This window comes from Rhinolophus hipposideros (assembly GCF_964194185.1).
Source record: "Rhinolophus hipposideros genome assembly, chromosome: 6".
Lineage (NCBI taxonomy): Eukaryota > Metazoa > Chordata > Mammalia > Chiroptera > Rhinolophidae > Rhinolophus > Rhinolophus hipposideros.
The window spans coordinates 4,090,671-4,113,474 of record NC_138052.1 but is presented as its reverse complement, the minus strand read 5'-3'; positions in this window follow the sequence as shown (position 1 = coordinate 4,113,474).

Here is a 22,804-nt window from a genome sequence, read left to right as displayed (position 1 = left end):
CCGTGGCCTGGCGCCGCCGCAGCGGGGAACCAGGGCCGAGCAGAGAAGATAGAAGTCAGGAGTACAGCTGACACAATAAACTGCATAGAAGAAAACATAGGTACTAAAGTTATGGACCTTGTGTTCAAAGAGCATTTTATGAATTTGACTCCAAAGACAATGGAAGTAAAAGCTAAAATAAACAAATGGGACTATATGAAAATTAAAATCTTCTGCACAGCAAAAGAAAACATTGACAAAATAAAGATACAACCGACTGAATGGGAGAAGATTTTTTGCAAACAGTGCCTCCGATAAGGGGCTAATATCCAAAATATACAAGGAACTCACAACAAAAAAAAACAAACAACCCTATTGAAAAATGGGCAGAGGACCTGAGGAGACATTTCTCCAAAGAAGACATACAAATGGCATATAGACATATGAAAAAATGCTCAATATCACTAATCATCAGAGAAATGCAAATAAAAACCCCATGAGATATCACCTCACCCCAGTCAGAATGGCTATTATCAACAAGACAAATAGTAACAAGTGTTGGAGAGGCTGTGGAGAAAAAGGAACTCTCATACACTGTTGGTGGGAATGCAGACTGGTGCAGCCGTTATGGAAGGTAGTATGGAGGTTCCTCAAAAAATTACGAATAGAATTGCTATATGACCCAGCAATCCCTCTCCTGGGTATCTACCCAAAAAATGTGAAAACATTTATCCATAAAGAAACGTGTGCACCAATGTTCATTGCAACTTTGTTTACGGTGGCCAAGACATGGAAACAACCAAAATGTCCTTCGATAGATGAATGGATAAAGAAGTTGTGGTCTATATACACAATGGTATACTATTCGGCGGTAAGAAAAGATGATATAGGAACATTTGTGACAACATGGATGGATCTTGAGAGTATAATGCTATGTGAAATAAATCAGACAGAAAAAGCAGAGAACCATGTGATTTCACTGATATGTGGTATATAAACCAAAAACAACAAAAGAACAAGACAAACAAATGAGAAACAAAAACTCATAGACACAGACAATAGTTAATGGTTACTAGAGGGTAAGGAGGGTGGGGGTTGAAGATGCGGGTAAGGGGAATCAAATGTTAGGTGATGGAAAGAGAACTGATTCTGGGTGGTGAACACACAATGGGATTTATAGATGATGTAATACAGAATTGTACACCTGGAATCTATGTAATTTTACTAACAAATGTCACCCCAATAAATTAAAAAAAAAGTTTCTGCTAGTCCTACTTACCCTTCCCTATAAAAATAAAGCTTTACCAACTATACTACAATAAATAATAATTTTCAAAAATAAAATGAAAGGTTTTTTTTTTTTTTTTCTGGTTCCTTTTGAGAGGCGTGTAAATCCCATATTTGCAGTGTTCTCTAAATTGCAGTCTTTTCAATGCAATCTCTCCTTAACTGGATCGATTTCTATTTGGCACCTAAAAAACAGAGTGAAGACACCAATTATAAATATCAGAAATGAAAGCGGGGTCATTTCAACTGATCCCATGTACATTAAAATGATAATAAAAGAATTCTATGAACTATGAAAAACAAATGGCCACAAATTTGATCACCGATGAAATGGACCAATTACTTGGAAGATAAAAAATTACAAAAAGCCACTCAAGGAGAAGTAAATAATCTGAAAAGGCCTATATCAATGAGAGAAATTGAATCAAGATTTTCTAAAGTTCCAAATAAGTAAAGATGTAGAAGGAAATTTTCAGGTAAGGGATAAACATAAACCAAGATCCTGAGATGGAAATTAATAGGGTATGAACAGGAAAAATGTAAGTGCTATCTGATTAGAGCAGAAGAGAGAAATATTAACACTTAAGGAAGGTCTCTATTTGATAACAGATGCCAGTAAGCTATTTCCTCCCCATTGAGCTCTGGAATTACAGGCCAGAGGTCTCTAGGGGACACTTTGCTTGTCAGCATGAGGAGTTACCCAGGAGAACAGCTTCAGTTGATTTGATTGCCAGCTTCTTGGCAGTCTGAGAAAAGAGAGAAGGAAACCATTTGTTCACAAACTGTGACATCTGAGCTTCAGCGGGATGCCATGAATTGGTAAAAGCACAAAGCAGTCAGCTCTTACAAAGAACAGTCCGTTGAATGGCTTTGGCACTTTGATATAGGATTCAGAACAAAGGAGCATTGTGAAGCTGACATGATTCAGAGCTGATTCTAAGAGCTCAAACTGGGGGCGTGGTAATATGTCTAGAGCATGTTTCAAGCATGAATGTCTTTGCTTCCCCTTACAAATTAGTTATAATCCCAAATTAGTACCAGGTCATTTCTCTACTGTTTCATTTTGTTGTTGATCTTTCGGGTTAATGAGTCCTGTGGCAAATTTTTCCTCACTAGAAAAGTAAAAGTCAATCTTCTAAGTTAACTTATAATTAAAAGTGTGCATGTGTGTTGAGTATATGTATGTGCGTATTGTTGGGGAATGAAGGGTGATGGTGGTATTATTCTTGAGAGAGAAAGAGAGAGTGAGAGAGAGAGAGAATCTTTTCCAAGTGGCTTTTTAGATTCATGGATTAGAGGGCAGTCAACACAGAGAGGGAAAAGTCATCAGGGTAGGAATATAGATAGATTAGCATGGCCTCAACTTGCACAATTTTAAGAAATTCTGAAACTCAGGGTCCTTGTGACATTGATTATTAAACTTTTAAATCCTAGCTCTAGAAATCACCTCTCTGTCTCTCTCTGTCTCTCTGTCTCTCTGTCTCTTTGTCTCTCTCTCTCTCTCTCTCTCTCTCTCTCTCTCTCTCTCTCTCTCTCTCTCTGTCTCTCTCTCTCCCCCCCCCATATATACAGAGGATGTCTTAAAAATGTATACACATTTTAAGAAAGAAAAACTGTATTAAAATTGTAATACTCAATATATACCAACAACAAAAGATGAATCCAAGTCACATTTAATTTCTGCAATTATAAGAAGTGCTTAAAGTGATTACCATCAGTGTCCAGACACTTTTCCGATTATAGTGAACTACTGCTTGAGCAACGCTGACCAAAGTGTCCACTTGTATACATTTTTTTTGGCTCCCCAGTATATATCCCTCAGAGACCTAGCGTTTCCCCCAGATAATCAGCAACCCTTGAGGCAACAAAGCCAGTAGCCACGACTTGACTAAAGGTCAAAGGGCCCGACCTCTATCAGGCTAAAAATAACATCTTGACCTAAGTTATGTTTCAGCTCCTGAGTCCTAAGGTGAGGCAACCCCCTGACTACTTTCCCATAAGACCAAATAGAGGGATGCAGGAAAAGACTTCAGAACTGTCTTCAAGACAAGAAGAAAGGACTCATTACCTTTACCTCCAACCAATCAGCTTCCAGCATGACCCCTAACCCCCAGTGTCTTGTGATATTGCCCTATACAATTTGTAACCTACAACCAACCCATCAGGGAGTTTGGGCTTTTGAGCGTTAGTTTCCCATTCTCCTTGATGGAACCATTCATCAATAAAATAGCCAATATTTATCCATAGCAATTCTGTTTAGTGTTTGGCTCTGCTAGAACTCTTTCTGTTCTATAGCAATGATAGGCCTTTGAGAATACATCTGTGTGGTACGTAGAATTCCAAGGATGGCCTCCCCTTCCCCTTCCTTGGTTATTCAAACACAAATCTAGGCATTTCTGTAAGAGGACTTGCACCTGTAATTCAAGATTCAAATCAGTTGACCTTAAAATTTGTTGGCTATCCTGGTGAGCCTGATCTAATTATGTAAGTCTGAACACTTGCTCTGTGATGTTCATCTATAGATGAATGGTATTTCCATGCTGCTGACAGCGACATTCGACTTTACTCCATGAGCTCAGCGTTTCAGAAAAGAAGTTTAAGAAAGCATATGTACATTTTTCTACATTTTCGTTTTTCCAAGAATGAATAACAACAGGAAATTTTTATACTTTAAAGTAATCATTTATTTTAAGAAAATGGAGCACCTTACTGGTATTTACTTAAAAACATAAATACTGTAATTATTTTTGACACATTTTTGAGAACCAACTTGAAATCAATTAACACAGTGAAAAGGTTTTAAAAGGCAGAAGGCAGTAGCAGAAGGGGAAGTCAGAGTGATTTGAAATACAAGAAGTACTAAAAGTGTTGTTGCTGGTTTAAAGATGGACGGAGCAATGCAAGTGCCCTCTAAGAACAGTGACCCTCGTAGCCAGCAAGAAAATGGAAATCTCCATCCAGAGCCACAAAAAAATGCATTTTGTCAACAACCTGCTTCAGCTTGTTAATGGATTCTTCATCCAGTTCTCCAGATAACTGCTCAGCTTGGCTAACACCTTGATTCCAGTTTTGTGATACCTGAACAGAAACAAGTGGAGCCTACCTGGACTTCTGACCTACAGAAACAGATCATAAGTTTTGTTTTAAGCTGCTAAGTTTGTAGTGATCTGTTAGGCAGCAATAGAAAATGAATGCAATTTCTTCTTCATGTTCATGGAAAAATGTAGATAATGTATATGTATTCAAGTAACTTATATTAATATAATATTTGTCAATAGATAAAAGCTAAAATTATTATTGTTACATTTGAAAGACATTTAGAAAATCTAATTTCATATCTCTTTTAAAGTAGGTTTTCTGAATATCTTTTTTAATGTAACAATAATAATGGTGGTATGGACTCAGTCAATTACAAGAAGCCAGGAAATTTAGTTAGTATTATATGCTGGACATATTTGGTGAACATCATTCATAATTATCACATTCCCTAAGAGGAGCAAGAAATCAGACACGATTAGTTTGATGTAGAAATAGTCTAATCACAGGAAAGATTAATCTGATCACAGCATTATTTTCTGACTCTCAGATTGGTATTTCAGCTCTATCCCGCTTGAGCTCACATCCAGACCTAGGCCTGTGATGATAACAGTAGGGGATGGAAATAAAGCTTAATGAACCCTTTATAAAAATTTCTAACATAAAAATTGCTTCTATTCCATGCTTCTTTTTTTTTAAATGTCTCCAAAGTTGGAAAAGGCAATCGTCCCCTTTTCCAACAGAATCACTCACAGTGCTGTCATCTCTAGTGCTCCATGGACTTAATTTTATTTCTGTCATTCTGTATCCTTTTTCTTAAAGAGGGTGCACAAAATTTCATAACCTTTAAGGATCAAAAAACGTATATCTTTCCTTGCCAATGGGGGAGTTTCGGGCTGGAAATTTTATTCCAGAAGTTCAAAAATGGTGAGTGCGTGTGAACTGGTTTCTAAAGGTACAGATTGCAGTGAGACTTTGTACCACTGGACAAATGAAAAATCTCAATGGTTAGTTTTCATTCGGAGACTATTTATGCATCTCTATGAGGGAAACATAATTGAATTTGTAGTAATGTTATTAATTTTAGTAAAAATATTATTGTATTTGCTAAGCACTGTGATTATAGGGAATATATACAGAGGGTGCAAAAAATGTAAGAATGGAAAAAAAACTGTATTAAAATTGTAATATTCAATATATACTGATAAGAATAGATGAATACCAGTCATGTGTATACATTTTTTTGATACCCCTGGTATATATCTCCCAGAAAATATGTTTCAAACAAAGAAGTCAGATATGATTTCTTCTAAAAACTATTAACATATTACTTTGTTCCTCAAAGACGGGAAAGTGATATCTAACTAGGGACATTGGAAAGATTTTCTGCAGAAGGCAATTTCAGAGATCTCAGGAGGATAGGAAGTTCAGACATTCTGCAAGAATAATCAAAACAAGATGACATTCTGTTCAAGATATTGGTAGGGTGGGAAGAGTTTTATACCTACTGATTTTAAGAAATGGGAAATTTACATATAGGTTGTGGCTACTCCATCAACTTGGATATTGCATTAGTCAGAAGCCCAGGGCCCATCCCACTGCTTTCCTCACTTGTTAGTTTTTAATTGAACTTATTAGACAATAACACAGGCCAGTTTTATGCACAGTGCATATCTGACATCTCCTCTGTATGACATGTGCTTTGAGAGTGGTAGAAATACATTAGCTTTGGTTCTCATGCTAAGCAATTTAGATTTTAAAAAATCTCCTTCACATCTATTTACTTACTTAGTTTCCATGTCTCCCTGTGAGTTTCACGTAAGTGAGAATATCTTTTTCATCAGCTAGCAAAGGAAGATATAGTGATTTCCCTGAACATTGGCTACAGGTAGACCAGGGATGGGATATTCAGTTGGCTTCTTAACTGGCAGCATACCCTTAAGCAGTTTATTTAACTTTTCTCAGACTCACTTTGTTTAATCTTTAAAATGAACAATAAGTGTATATATCATAAGCTTGTCGGGAATATTAACTGTAATAATGTATGTAAAGCACTTAGCACAATTATTGACACATGAAATTTTAATAAATGGAAGATCAACATAAAGTATTTCTGACCAACATAAAATATTTCTGACCAACATAAAATATTTCTGAGGACTAGATTTTACTTTGCACTTCATTCCATTTCTGAGTTCCTGCCATCATCTTGTAATTGCATTGGTATAAAATAGCCACTTGAAAGGAAAATGAATTATCTTGAACATAAGCTTTTCACAAACTGTTTATTTTTCCTCCAAATTGGTCAGAAGATGTGCCTTCCAAGGCCAACTGAGATGCAGGCTTAGTGGTTCAGCAGCAGCTGCAGGATTCTCCTTCAAAGGGCTCAAAGTAAATGAAGACTTTTTTTGTTTTTCCCTGGCCCAGGTCTTACTATAGGTGTGCTGTCTAATAGACTAATGGTGTTTATTCATAGGAGTAATTATGACCAGTATCACGGTTAATGGAGAATTGGTGTTGCTCTCAGCCTGGGTTTCCTTTTGTCACTTTGTCACACTAGAGCACAGAGCAGTCATTAAAAACTTCAAATGTAATGAAGTTCCAAACAAAATTGTTTGATGAGGTCATCAAAAGAAAAGTCTCAAGTCCATTTACTTATTATTTCCTTTGCTACATTTCCAGTCCACAAAAGCATGTGCTGATCAATCCTTTGTGAAGTCACCATCATCATCAAACATTCATTACCTGCTTACTATCATGTAGAAAATGGAATAATAAAAAACAAAACAAACAAACAAACAAAAAACTAACAAATGCTGAGTACCTACTGTGTGCATGAATCACAGGATAAATGTATTTTCATGTACTTTGTACCAACTGATCATCAAAAAACCTTTCAAGGTGACTTTTGTTGGTCACATAACATCCTACTTCAAGAGATCAGCTTTGTGCAGAAATGGCCTGCTTCCAGAAGAAGGTAGCGCATACATCAGGAGGGTTATAACGAAATAAAATTTAAAATTATATTTGACTTAGGCTTCTTCTCTTGGAAGTAGAAATTGTGGCACTGACACAGGACATGGCCACCTGGTTATTAGTCATGAATGAGTCAGCACATAACTGAGCTTGCGTTCATTTAGATCCTCTGGAAAGCAAGACCTAGGAGATTCCAGATGAAGGAACTGCTTCCTTCTCTCAAGTCAGGTGAGGTCATTATATTCCGGGACATGCAATATTTTACAACAAAATTTGACTAATATTCTTCATTTTCCCACGAAGAAAATCTAAGTTACAGGATTCACTCAAAGACACAAGCCTTTGGGAGAAAAACTGAAGTTGAAACTGGGACTAAGGAAGCTTCAAATTGCATGCCCTTTGCCCTACACACACTGAAGCCTACGTCCATTATAAGCATAAACAAAAGGTCAGGACCTTTCCCCAGGGGTGGAGTGAGGGAGCAATTCCATAGGAGCAGGTTCAAGTATAACGAACAATGCCCTCCCCTGTGGAACCCTAAGAAAGCATATGTAACAAACCACTGAAGAAATGGTGTGGAGGAGGTAGTTATTGGGGACTATAGGGCCATGACTGAGCAGGCCAGGACAATTTGCTCCAGAGGAGGAGCCAGATGTGTTTCACAAACCCCAGAACTCTCCTGTCAGGGCTACGAGGACTTCAGGTGCTGTCAATTTTTACTTAGAAATGTGAAAAGCATTCCAAAAGTGACCCCTTCCTCCTGGAGAACTCTTTTCAACTTTCAAGCCAACATCCCAGAAGCTTCCTCACCAGCGTACAAACTCCGGATGAGATCTGTGCATGAAATATTTGCCAGTAGGCCTACTTGCTTCATGTCAGTAAGGCCTCTGATTTAAGAGCTAACCCTGCTCTTCAGAATTACTAGTCATAAAAATTGGCATGTTCAATCACTCATGTTACAATTATCCTGGTTTTTTAATGACCAATTCTAAAGAAATTTCTAAGAACTTTCTAATACATTCAATGTTTAAAGCCTGGTATAAACATGGCAATTAAAGTAAGACCCTGTTTTTATAGTCAGTCTTAGGTTTGTTGATTTGAATAGTTCCCAAACAGAGATTCCTTAAAGGCAGTCCTTCCATGATGCCTGATGTCACCTTTTTGTCCCCCTTCCAACAACAATTGTTGTGCTGAGTTTTCAACTGTTCAGCACCTTACTCTGGGCTAGAGGTCTCTGGAATTAAATCAAAATACCCTAGGTTATCTTGACCCAACCATACCCTGGAGAAAAGGGAACATGCTGGTTCACTGGAATCTCTTCTTGCCTTCAAGATAAAATTCCTTAGTAAAACTGTTCACATTATAGTCCCTTATACCTTTCAGTGTCATGTTTTTCCCTCCTGCCTGACTATAGACCTATTTCCCAAATTCTAATGTCTTCTGAGGCATGTGGCAACGCTGACATTGCTTCTCCCATTTAGAATTTCCTATTTCCCCTCTGCCTCCATCCACATTCACCTGGGTAATATGGATCCTGAAAAGAAAGATTCATTTGATGTGAACCACAAGAAGAAATTTATCTGCTGAAATGGACTGTCCATAGTCAACTGAGGCCCCCATTTTATGAGTAATAAGCGTCTAGTGGCCATTTGCTGACAGGGATTCCTTGCACATTCTACACCAGAAAGAAGTTCAGACTGAACTCTATGCCCCACTTATTTATATCATTTGGTCAACCTCTGCAGGGAAACCCTGCTTTCATCTTTCTACCATAGGACTGAGACCTGCCTTGTCCAGTCAGAACTGCACAATTTGGTACCTCATTTACAGGAGACAGATCTAATTGGGTACCCGGGTAGGAATTTTCACTATAAAAAGCGCCCTTTCCTTTGTGGAAAACAATTCAGGTTGCTACCTGAATCTGTCTCCCAGGCTACAGCTCCTTTTTGTTCAAATAAATGCTTTCTGTTCCTTATTACAATCTAAAATTAATTTTGGAATACAGTAAGATACACTTGTCCTTGGAGGTTCAGTTCTAAACTTAATCTTTGAGAAGTCCTTCTGATGACTCACCACTGTCATTACTCAGTTTGAGATAAAAATACCACAGAATTTACAATTTGCCATAATATATTGTAATTATTTGTAGATTTCTCTTTCTTTTCAATTAAGGAGTGAACAGTTTGAAATGAGCAGTGATATAATCTCAACAAGTAGAGATCTGCAGTGTCTGTCAAATGGTAGATACTTGGTAAATGACCGATAAAGGGAAAAGCAAGTCTAAACATTCACAGCTAGTGATGGTGACTCAGGGACTTCTCCCAGACATGGTTAGAGAGTACTTAGGCCGTGGTCCTAGATTTGTGAAAATAGTGCCAAAGTGTCAAACGAGTTATAATATAATATGAACATCTGACTCAATCTCATTCTTATTTTATCTCTGCCAGAATTCATAGTCTGATTTTCTGACTCTAAGATAAATATACTAACATATTCCTAGGCACATTGAAAATAAACATTCATGAAAGGCAAACATCCGGAACCATGCCTTGGTTGACCCCTAGATGGAAAACCAGCCCAAAGGAGCAACTTGATGTCACATGGAAACAGTGGGGACATCCCATTTTTCCTTTTGTGTGAAAGTTGCACAAATAGAATTTTGGTCTGCCTTTTCTCCTTAAAAAGTGTTTTTTCTCTCCTTTTGTTATTGGAGGCAGGTTAACATAAATCCTTTTTATTCTTTCCAGAGCCCTTCTTATTCTTCCTACAGTCATCTTTGTTTCTTACCTTTGTAAGTTATTCAGTTCTGGCCCGTATTTGAACATGGTCCACCAGGCCCTTATTTCTTATGACTTCTCAGTCTGGCCAAGAAGATCCCAATTGCCCCACTGCGTGGCCTCTGTGCAGGCTGTTTGTCTGACTGTGCCAGCTTTCCAGGCTGCCCCCTGCTTTGGTATTCAGCAGTCGCTTGCCAGTGGGAAGCTCCTTCCTCTCCCCATACAATACAGCCATCCACAGAAACCTGACAATTCAAACAAGCCATTTTTTTGGATGCTGCTTCCCTCACCTACAGTTTCAAACAACTTTAAAATATCAAATTTTCCAGGCATGCAATGCAGTTAGAATGAATCACTGATCAGAAGGAGACATTTTAATGGTTTTTTCTCTAAAATGCCCAAAATGATCTTTGAAGTAAGAGCCTAGACCAGCCAAATTGTTTAATTCTGTCTGGGCAAAACAATATCTTTGTATGAGGTTTCTAAAAGTCATCAGAATATAAAATGCATATTTATCCTAACTTGTTCACTCTTTCATCAACTATCACACTTGGTAATGATTGAACACATGATAATTAGGTGTCTTGAATTCTGACAATAGTGCAAAATGGTAGATCATATCATAGTCATTTTACTTTTTTATTCACTGCTGTAATCAAAGCCCTGGAAATTGTGTCTGGCATACATGATATACCCTGAATAAATATTACTTGAAATAATTATTTAATTTAACACAAGAGAAAAAATTAAAATTGACTATCTCACTACTAATTCCACATTTTCATCATGAATGCCATTTGTCCAGTGGATTTCACCTGCTGCCAAACACACACTCACACACACATGCACATGAACAAGCACAGGGAATTCAAAAGCTGCCTCAATTATGTGGTCAGATTAGAGCAGAGAAGCTGAGCCAACATCTCCATCAATGTCAATTCTATTCTACACATCCATTAATAAGCTTGAGATGGAGCAGAGATGTACAGCCACATTGTTGGTCATATTACAATTTGACCAAAAAATCCCCAGATTTGTGCTTCCCAAATTTACTTTGAAATCAAGATTCATAATAGTCTATTTGTTTTCTTTTGAATTTTGTCAAATTTAAAAGATACAGACATATCTTGGCTATTGTAAACAATGCTGCAATGAACATATGGTTGTACACGTTCTCTCCAAGTAGTGTTTGGATTTCTTTGGATAAGTACCCTGAAGTGGGATAACTGGGTCTTTCTTTGTCTCTTCTTATAGCCTTTGTTTTAAAGTCTATTCTGTCTGGTATAAGTATTGCTACCCCAGATTTTTGTTTGTTTGTTTCATTCCCATTTTCATGAAATATCTTTTCTCATTCTTTTACTTTCAGTTTGTGTGTGTCTTTCAATCTGAAGTGATTCTCTTGTAGACAGCACATGTAAGGGTCTTGTTTCTTATCAATTCATCCGCCCTATCTTTTGATTGAAGCATTTAATCTATTTACATTTAAAATAATTGTTGATAGATATGTACTGTTTACCATTTTATTATTCACATTTTTTATCTTTTATTTTCCCCCTGTCTTAAAGAAGTCCCTCTAAGATTCTTTATAATACAGTTTGGTGGTGATGAATTCCTTCAGCTTTTTCTTGTCTGGGAAGCTCTTTATCTGTCCTTCAATTTTAAATGATAGGTTTGCTGGATATATAAGATATAAAGCAAACTGGATGTCTGTTGATGGATGAATGGATACAAATTAGGTGGTACATATAAACAATGGAATATTGCTTGGCCATAGAAGGAAATGAATTCTTGCCATTTGAGGTGGCGTGGATGCACCTGGAGGATTTGTGCTGAGTGGAGTGTGTCAGAAAAAGAGATACAATGTGATTGTGCTTACATGTAAAAACAAAGAACAAAATAAACAAATAAAACAGAAACAAATTCATAGATATAGAGAACATTTTGATGGTTGTCAGATTGGAGGGGTGGCTGGGGAGGGTGGAAAAAGGGAAGTGAATAAGAAGTACAAATTGTTGTTACACAGTAATCATGGGGATGTAGGGTATAGTATAAGGAATATAGTCAACGATATTGTGATAACTATGGATGGTATCAGATGGGTACTAGACCCATCTGATTAGGTGGATCACTCCTTAAATTATGTAAATGTCTAACCACTATGCTGTACACCTGAAATTAATATAAAATAATGTTGAATGTCAACTCTAATTGAAAAATTTTAAAAAGGCGGGGACAGGTGAAGGGGGATAGGTTCAAATTTCCAGGTATAAAGTAAATAAATCATGGGGATGTAATGTACAGCATAGGGAATATAGACAATAATATTGTGATAGCATGGTACAATGTCACATGGCTTCTAGACTTACCACGGTGATCACATCTTTAGGTATATAAATATTGAATAACTATTGCGTACACCTGAAACTAATATAATATTGTATGTTAGCTATATTTTAACAAAAATTTTTAAGGAAACTAGTAAATCACATTCTATGTGTTTGTATCATTCCTCTCATAAATGTTAGCCACACACTCTGTTTTTATCAATATTTTTTAGACAAAAAAATACACATGTTCATATTAATTTCTGCTGAATTTCAAGTGTTTACTTGTTCCTATATTTCTAGCTTGGAGTGATATTTTGAGTATACCATCCAATATATAAAATATTTATCTTTCTCTGTATTATGTCTGAATTTGATAAGAATATGCTATGCCTTCACTCAAGCTGTACTTCATATTATAGAATGACACAGAGCCCTCCGTCATATCAACACAACACTCTTTCCCATTAGAAAGTGAAACACTCCTTGGGTGTGGCTGTTTTAATATCTGCAACTCCATGTAGCTACATTATTAGCCAGCCAATGTTTCTGAATCATGTGTACAAGACTGTTTAGAGTCATCATTGGAAAACAAAGAAAATTGTTAAATATTAAGCAGAATTTTGTACAGTGCCTTCTTACGTATTCTTCATTTTCATATCCCTGACCTGTAGGCCTTGCTCAGTGTGATGGATTCTGTGTGTAGAAGCAGGATATGTTCAGAAAGTTTCTTTTTTCTCTGGACAAGCCTCAATTTAATTATCCATCAAATGAGAGTACTGATAATCATCAATATCAAGATAAATTGTACATGTTAAGAGCCAAGAAAAGAGCCCAGGCCATACTAGTGCTCAATATGTATCAATATAATTTTTGACCCTTCCTTTGCTCCCATCAGTCCCATGGATCCTATAAACTTTCAACAACAGTTTTGTCTGCAGGACCATCAGTTAAGCCAGACATCATAATTATAGGCATTTATAGTTAAACCAAACTAAAATAGACATTGCTTTTAGCCAAACCAATCCATTATGTATTTTATAATTGTTTTATTTTTTATTTATATAGAGCAGATTTGACTCTTCATGGTAGACAGCTCTATGTGTTCTATTAATGCATAGTATCGTATATCCACCACCACAAGCCAGACAAGTTCCTCACCCCAAATAATTTCCTTATGCTCCTCCTATGGTCAGATGTTCTCCAGTTCCAAATCCTGACAACCACTGATCTGTTCTCTATTCCTATGAGTTTATCTTTTCCAGAATGCCATATAAGTGATATAAGAACATAAGTTTATATTTATCTTGGTAAATACTTGGGGGGGGGTGTGTTGCTGGGTCATATGGTAAATATATGCTTAACTTTATACAAAATTATCTTTTACTTTTCTTCCTTTTATTTTTTTTAACCAAAGTGATTGCCCCATTTTTTAATCTCACCAGCAATGTATGAAAGACGTCCAGTTGCTCTGCAGGCTCATCAATATTGTGTAATGTGAGATCTACATATGTGTGTAAGTAATTTTAGCCATCTTAGTAGGTGTCTAGTGCAATCTCATTGTGGTCTTAATTCGTATTTGGTTAATAATGCTGAGCATCTTTTCATATGTTAATTTGTCATGCATTTTTCTTCTTTGCTAAATTGTCTGTTGAAGTGTTTGTGCATTTTCTAATTGGATTTTATTGATGAGTTTTCAAAAGTCCTCTATATGTTCTGCATATAAGTTCTTTCACAATTATGTTTTGCAGATGTTTTCTCCCAGTCTGTATGTAGAGTGTCTTTTATTCTCTGGCCACAATTGTTTGCATAGCAAAAGGTTTAAAATTTGGAAAAATTCAATTTATTATTATTTAAAACTTTTATAAATCATGCTTTGGAGTCATATAGAAGAACTTTCACTTAAACCAAATCACAGATAGTTTACCATTTTCTTTTTCTAGAAGTTTCCTGGATTTTATAGCTTATCTGTATATTTATGATTCATTTTTAGTTAATTTTACATAGACATAATGAATAGGTTGAAGTTTGTTTTTTCAAAACAGATGTCTAATTTTTCCAGTACGACTTACAAAAAAGGCTCTTATTTTTTCATTGAATTGATTTTCCATTTATGTCAAAAAATAGACTATATTAATGTGGACATATTTCTGGACCCTCTACTATGTTCCATCAGTTTCTGTGTCTATTCTTTCTTCTAAATATAGTTAGTGTAAAATATTATATCAGTTTCAGGTATACAATTTGTGATTCAATATTTACTTACCTTATGATATGATCATCACACCAAGTCTATTAACTGTTATCGTGTAAATATATCACAATATATTGACTATATTCCTCTTGACATTTTCACCTATCCCTCCACCTTCCTCCCCTCTGGCAAACATCAGTTTGATCTCTGTTTCAATGAGTCTGCTTTTTTTTGTTTGTTTTATTTTGTTTTTTTCACTTGCTTTGCTTTTTTTAAATATTTGTTGGATTCCACATGTAGGTGAAATCAAATGGCATTTGTCTTTCTCTGACTTATTTCACTTAGCATAATACCCTTTAGGTCAATCCAAGTTGTCACAAATAGTAAGATTTAATTTTTGTTAATTGCTGAGGAATATTTTATTGCATATATCTACCACATCTTCTTTATCCATTCATCTACCGATGAGCACTTAGTGTGCTTCCACATGACTATTGTAAATAACGTTACAATGAACATAGGGTTGCATATATCCGTTCAAATTAATGTTTTTGTGTCTATTCTTTCACCAATTTCATACTGTCTTGATTACTACAACTTTATAATAAGATTTACAATGAGGTAGTGCAAGTCTTCCAAATTCATTATTTTTTTCAATATGCAGGTGACCATTGAACAACATGACGGTTAAAGACACTGATCACCACACAATTGAAAATCCATGAACGACAGTGTCCCTTGACACCTGCCAGAGATTGGTTCCAGGTCCCCTGCAGATTCCCAAATTCATGCATGCTCATGTTCCTTAAAAATGATGTAAAACAATGCATATAGTTGTCTCTCCACATCTGCAGACTCCCACCTGTAGATTGAAAATACTGTTTATCATCTGCAGTTGATTGTCTGAGAATGCAAAACCCTGGATACGTAGTGCCAGCTGTATATTTATTGAAAAAAATCTTCTTGTGAGTAGACCCATGCAGTTCAAACCTCTGTTGTTCAAGGGTCAACTAAATTTTTTTTTCCCACATACATTTTAAAATCAGATTGTTGATAACTACAACATCTACCTGGATTTTCATTAGGATTACATAGAATCTGTAGGTTTCCCCAGCTATACTGACCCATGAAGTGTTTTATGGAGCTATACCATCCCTGACCTTGGCCATTCCTGTATGATCACTCTTTTTTTCTGTTTCCAAAGTCACCAGCAATAGCCCCTCTCCCTCAATCCCTTCCTTACCCTGTCTTTCATTCACATCTTTCAGTATTAGTTATAATTAGAATATGGTGAGCAAAAGATCCATCTGGACTCATACAGAGCCCAGGACAGAGAGATCAAAATGAACACTAAAGTGAAGTGACATGGAATTTAGTAATCTCTATGTAAGCTCATTACCAATCCAGGCAAAAAAAACCTCTATAATATGCTAGCCTAAATCTACATAAACCCTAATTAACCCAAACACTTATTCAATAATAATTTCCTCAATTCACCAAATTCAGCAAGTTGCTTTGCATAAAGGTAAGCTTAACATAGTCAGTGATGGACTCTGCTATACAAGGTATCAGGACATCAGAAGGCTACAACTTTCATAGTCAGATTTGTCAATCTTTGAAGTAGCCCCAACTTTTCTCTTTGGGTACAAGATTATTTGATTCCCATTTCTTATGTGATAAACTCTCTAAAGGCAATAGTATTATGTCTTAGGCCAGCAAAGTATGTATTGAATCTTAACAAGCCCCTTAGAGGGGAACGATTCAATAAACTACCTTTAATAAAACAAACCACAAAATGCAAACCAATACTGTTATAAGAGAAGATTGATGTCTCTGTTATTTTTATGCAGGTCCTTTAGTTCACTTTACTAAGAGAAGGCTACACATCAGATAATTAAACTGGCCCATCCTGCACTGCTGCAGCTGTGGCCCTGGGCCCATCTACTACACCTTTCTGATATGGCTATATTCTTCCTCTCAGAGCCTCCTGAGGTGACATGCACTCAAGATTTGTTTTCTTCTCAAAGCTCATTACTCATCTTAAAAAGGAGCCTCTTCAAATTTGACTTAACAAGCAGTCGTTTTCTTTAATAATGTAAGGAACAAGGAAGGAATGGTGGAAAATAGAGATATTTATCCTCGGGAGCTGCAGTGAGTGGTGAGGTGAAGGGAGGACAGAAGGCAGGAAGGGAGTAAACTGCTGAGATGCTTCAGTGAGTCATATGACCTTGAGGTCTCCTGTGTCTTTAAATGAAACTTTCAGATGTAGAATAAAATGTAGAAAAAAATGAATTTTATTAATAGACCCAAATGAATCAAACTGTTCCTAAAATACTGAACCTATCTTCTTTGTAATAGTAGAGATGTCATTCTTTCGACCCATCCTTTGAGTATGTGCCCTTCCTGGATCATCCTCTTCCTGGTAGAAATTTCCTTACCAGCATTTCAGTCATGAGAAATTTGCTTGTTGGGCCTAAAATTTGTGCAAGGGGAGGCAAACAGTCTTGAAAGATATATGATCAAGGTTGTGATTACTGACTTACTAAATTGTCTTATCTTTGTTTCTCTGTCCTGCTTGATGCTGGGCATACACAATCAAAGATGGCTTCTTAAATTTCTCCATTGCATTTACATTTTATTGATAACCCTTTCCTTTCTGGTGACTTATAGTTGTCTTTTGATTATATTAACATCATGGAATTATCTGACTTTTAGGCACTGCCTTATGGTCCTTAGGCAGTAGCTATCCTCGCTATCTTGCCTAGAGTTGCCAGACTGCCTCCCAACCCACCCTTTCCCAAACACCCAATCATTCATTTGTGGCTCCTGGATAGCTTAGGTGCCCAAGAAAAATCCAACCTGATACCTAAGGTAATTGACAAGAACATGCACATGATAGTATGTTAAGTTATTCATTTATCCATTTAATCTATATTTACTGAGTACCATATATCAGAAACTGGGTGATACAAGAATGAATAAATCGTGTGTGTACTTTAAAGGTGATCCCCTATCAGCTTCCAAACCTCAAGGATCTGAACTTTTCTTAGCCTATATCTTCCTATAGACGTTACCTAGTTCAAACATTCTTCTTGCATCCATTCATAGCAAGAATTTAGCTAAAGTCCTAACATCCATCTCTAGCACATTTTCCTTCAACCCTCTATACACTCAGTATAGATAGGATTTTTTTTTCCCCCTCAGAATTTGATCTTTAGATGTTGAACACTCCCTTTAAGACTAGGCTGCACTTTTTCTATGTATTTCCTTTGTATAGGTCATGTTGATCTGCCCATGCAACCTCAATGTTATTTTGTAGCTAGGAATTCTACTACCCTATTTTGGAGACATATCTTGCCAATGGAGAGTATTTGGAAACAAGGCCAAAAAGTTATGTTAGGTCCTGGTCTTGGAGAATGCTCAATGTCAAGCTAATGACCTCAAATTTCTTTATTAGATAACAGAGAACTAATAAAAAGGGTGTGTTTTTTTTTTAACACGTAATCATAACGACGTGTATAGCCAGATTAATCTGATGGAAGTATTTCGTTTAGGTGTCTATATAGGAGAGACTATATTCAAGGAAATTGTTTGGAAGTTAATGGAATATTCCTATTTAAAATAGGATTCTCTTAATCATCATGGAAACAAAATGGGGTCAAATATATGATGATGGAAGGAGAACTGACTGTATGGTGAACACACAATGTGACATATAGATGATGTATTACAGAGTTGTACGCTTGAAACCTATGTAATTTTACTACCCATTGTCACCCCAATAAATTTTAATTAAAAAAACAACCAAACAAACAAAAAAACACTGAGACAAACAAAAAGTATTTCCTGAATGAATAAATAATTAATTAGGTTCTTCAATCATTCATTAACCACCTCTCCCTTATTTCATTCCCTGAAGGAGTTAAAGCTGACTAACTGTGGAGCATAGTGGAGACCCAAGGAGCACAGGATGACTCTTGTTAAGTAGATGACTGAGGCAATGTCATCTCAGTGGATCTGATTTGATCATCTTTGCCCTCACTATAAAAATGATACTGAGGCACAGGAAAAGAAAAGTAAGTTTCTATTCCGTATATGATCACACTATAAAATTCAGATCACTAAACTTTACGTAAAATGCAAAGTTATTTCTACCTCAGCATGCTTCCAGAACAAAATACAAAAATCAGAGGGAGTGAAAGAAATAATATTTTGTATATTCTTTGATAAACAGACACACTCTAGAGTTTTGATCATTAGAGGAATAAAGATGAAAATTACAGATGTGGGGGGAAATAATAAATTTAAATGATTAAAACAGTTAACATCCAGTCCTGAAATTGGCCCATTCTAACTAATCATATAAAACCCATTTGTAATGCATTCTAGTTAATGCCTAGCTCCCATAGTTATTGTGAGTCTTTAAAATTGCAATTAAGTGACTAATTTAATTTCTAAAATTGCTATTACATTTTATTTTTGTGCAGCCTGAATTTAAATTATTAATACACTTGAAATTTGTTTTTCTTTTCATTTTCATGAAAAGAGTACAGAGCAGATGTACTCTGGTTTTCATAAGGACTATTGAATTTAGTGTTCTAGATGTTTTATGAGTTTATTTCATAGTATTTTAAACTCTTTTATTCTATGTCCTATTTTGATAGGCACATTTTCTTTTTCTCCGTAGATTTGCAAGGACAATCAAAGTATGTATTGAGTCTTAATATCCAACATGTAAAGGATCATTGGTTGTCCAAGAAGCCTTTTATTTCTTTTCTACCCTTGCAATTACTTTTTCTCCCCAAATAATATTTCCTAAAATGCTAATTAAGTCGTGAATGACCCAATGGAGTTTTAATGCCTCAAGAACAATGGCTCAGTTCACTTTTCAGTAGTTCAGTGAAAGTTTAGAAGGCAGTGTTTAGTGTCCTTTCAGATGACAGTGAGGTGAAATTTGAAAGGCTGGGGCTGTGAGAAAGGAAGTAATAGTTCAGGGGCCAAGATTTATTGCTCCCCAGTGAAAAATGAAAAGAAAATAGACAAACTAAAATCAGAACCCAGAAGAACCCTTCCCATATGTCAGAATTGATGAGAAAGGAAAGGGTTGGGGATTACAGCTACAGCTACAGAGTCTACATGACATTAAACATCTGTTTAAAAATCAAAGTAAATTTTTAAATGGATATTTCCAAATAACTTCAGAGTTAACAAAATAGAGACAAAATAATTTTATTTTTTCTCTTTTTCTCAGTTTTGTTAAAGCAAGTACACACACACACACACACACACACACACACACTCACGCACACAGATTTTGTGTTCTATTTTTCTAACTTTTCAATTCCTATAACCAAACACTTCTGTGCTAAATAATACCAATGACACATGCTGATAACTTGTGCTACCTTGTAGCATGTGAAGTATATGATTAGACATATATGTAAGCACATATACATGTATACAAACACACACGCTGAGGAAGAATTGGTTATTTTGCTTGATTTTTAGGACTTGTCAGAAAAATTCTTTTTTAGATAGTAATGACAAATGAAATCAAAATAGAAGTGTTTTATTTAAACTAATCTATGAAGCATAAATTTACACTGCTTCACACTGGACTTCCAGAGAGGCAGCACGGTGTAACTAAGTTATCAGTTGGAATTATGAAAAAATGACCTGTAGGAAGAAAAGTTATGAGGAAGCTTTTAAGCCACCCCTCAGAAACCTTTTAAGTAAATGTCATGTTTGACAAAGCAGTTCATGTTGAGAAACACCATCTGTGAGGAATATCAAAGACTAGGAGGAGATGCCATGCTTGATAAAGCCGGTAATGCCTATGCTCATCACAAGAGCTGACTAATGTTTCACAGGTTCAGGGAAAAGACAGTCTAGAGGAAAAGAACCATGAGTTTGAAGAAAACACCTGAGACCATTGCTAATGAAAACAACCACATGAATATCATTCTATACACAGATGTTTCCCATCCAGACAAGTTATTTGCATTTCTGTTAGGTAACCACACTTTCCACATGTTTAATATTTCTTCTGTGCTTCTAGTAACAGCTTGATTTTCCCTCTGATGCTCAGGAAGTATTGTTTTTGTGCCCATACTAATATACAACAGCCTTGGAGATTGAAAAAATAGGAGCTAACAAGTCTCATTCCTTCATTCTGGACACACCACTATCGTTCAATTCAGGAAGTACGTTTTGAGGGTGTTTTGTGTGTCAGGTCCTGTGCTGGATATTCAGTAGCAAGAATCTAGACAGGGATGTGAATCATGCATAAATTTCCATAAAGGTACTTCTATATGTGTATTTCCCTGAGACCCCAGACCAGTTCCACTAACAGTCATCATCAATGCATTGTACTCTTGTAGTTGTTTGTAAAACATTACTATTCAACTGTCTCCACTAACTACAGATTTCATGTTGGTGGTGACAACTGTTTTGTTCACAATTTTATCTGTAGAAATTAGGAAAATTCACTAGGTTAAATCAGGTAACTGACAGATTTTTCTAGAATACCCTTAGTTAGTTATTCCTGTGAAGATCTCCTGATACCCACTCAATAATTAATAATACTTTACTCAAAAAATAAAAATAAAAAAGACAATGTCTATTAAGAAAATTGGTGCCCCAAGATGGATTATAAAATTAGTTGATATAACTCCTTCCCGTTGAAGTGTATTCTTCAGTGTGAGAGAAAAGCTGTTTGTCTTTGTTCTCTTTAAAACTGGGAGTGAAGAACTGCTCAAAATTTGGGGAAAGAAAGCAAAATCTTAACAAAGCAAAAGTTAAAACATGTCAATAAAGGGCTGGATTTAATGTACTTTCTGATTGTTGTTTAATATCAATTGGCAAAGGACAAAGGACAATCGCTCTGTACCTAACCTCTGGCTGAAATCACCTCTGTCATAAAATTCCTCTTATTTGTTATTTTAAAATCAATCAAAATTAAATTTGGCCAGAATTTAGGCCAGCACTTAAAACTTTGAGTGTGTACCTAGGGATTAGTAAATAAAGCATAATAAAAGTAATCAATATTATTTTCTGGATAATTTCTTTGTACTAGTTAATATGCTGGAGGAACAGCATTTACCCTCATGGAGCTCTGTTCAGTTATGTGAGAAATTGTTAATTCCAGATTGAATTGAGAAGTGTGTGTACTAGGTCAAAGAAACAGGCGGGGTGTTGATAATCTATACAAAATGTGAGATACGTGACTAGTAGGACAAATAAAATCTCATAGTGTTATGTGATTTTCTGGAGTTAGAAAGAGATAAAATTACATCTTTCCTATGCTGTGAACATGGAAACACAAATAAAACTAAAAGTGAGCATCTATTGTATTTCAACTTAAGATCTATTTTACTTTTTTTAAGGCAAGCTTTCTGACAACAATATTAGGCTTCATCTTTTAATAAGTGATTTAAGAGATACAGTTTCTAAGTGTCTCGACTAAGTACATCTGCCTACTGAAACAGGATGCAGGCATATATTCAGTAAAGTGGAGAGAAATTAAAAAAAAAAAAGAAGTTTTGCCTTATAGTCATTTTGGTATAAGAGCAAAATATTTCAGATTCCATAACTCTGTGTTTGGTTTCCTCCAAATTTAGTCAGTAGTGGGATAAGACAATGAGAAGTCAAATGTAAATACCTACTTGCAGACTTTCTGTGAATATTATAACAGTATCCTGTACACAATAGATGGTCAATAAAATTCACAGTGAATTGGCCTCCATAAAAAAAGGATTTCCATCCCATTCTCTTTATTTTTCATTATGACGCCTCTCTTTTTTAGTTTTTTCCTTTCTTTACTACTCCTTTCCCACCTCTGAAGGCTGGTATAAAGTATATAGAGGATGGATCATGGGGATCTTAGGTATAGTTACTAATGTATGATGTTTTACCCAGGAAGTAGTCAGCAAGAGAAGTGGGGAATCTATTTTTGGTTCAGAACTGAATACACAAGAGACTCTTCCAGCTGAAAGGGGTTTAAACTGCCTCCTGCTCACCACATCTCACAGAGTTTATTAATCCCCTAAGAGTGGGAGCTGGCAAAGAGAACATATACATAGATAATTGTGATGGAAAACAGAAAGGTGCATTGAGCCCCAGTCCCATACAATTATTCCCATTAAGGAAAAGAACAGGAAGTTATCATTATGTAAAGCATATTTTAGAAAAACAAGTAGAAAGTAAAAAATCAATTAAGACTGTTTGGAGAC